Consider the following 200-nt stretch of genomic DNA (forward strand, 5'->3'; position numbering starts at 1 on the left):
GCTGACTGGTAATGAGGTTGGGTTCACTGTTTCTGTTACTGTGTCAACTGTTGATGATGTTATATCAGCTGGTTCTGAAACTGTGGAGACCAGAGATGGTAATGATGTTGGGTTGACTGTTTCCGTTGCTGTGTCAATCGTTGATGAGGTTAAATCAGCTGGTTCTGACACTGTGCTGACTGGTAATGAGGTTGGGTTCA

The 200-nt window shown here is 44.5% G+C and overlaps 1 protein-coding gene across 1 annotated transcript in view; it reads right to left on the reverse strand.

Moving 5' to 3' along the window:
• The window catches only part of LOC119407501 (mucin-2), a gene marked incomplete in the record, with an annotated part of 16519 nt that overhangs the window by 13692 nt on the left and 2627 nt on the right, over nt 1-200 (reverse strand).

Source organism: Nematolebias whitei, chromosome 3 (assembly GCF_014905685.2).
Source record: "Nematolebias whitei isolate Nwh7 chromosome 3, NemWhi1, whole genome shotgun sequence".
NCBI lineage: Eukaryota > Metazoa > Chordata > Actinopteri > Cyprinodontiformes > Rivulidae > Nematolebias > Nematolebias whitei.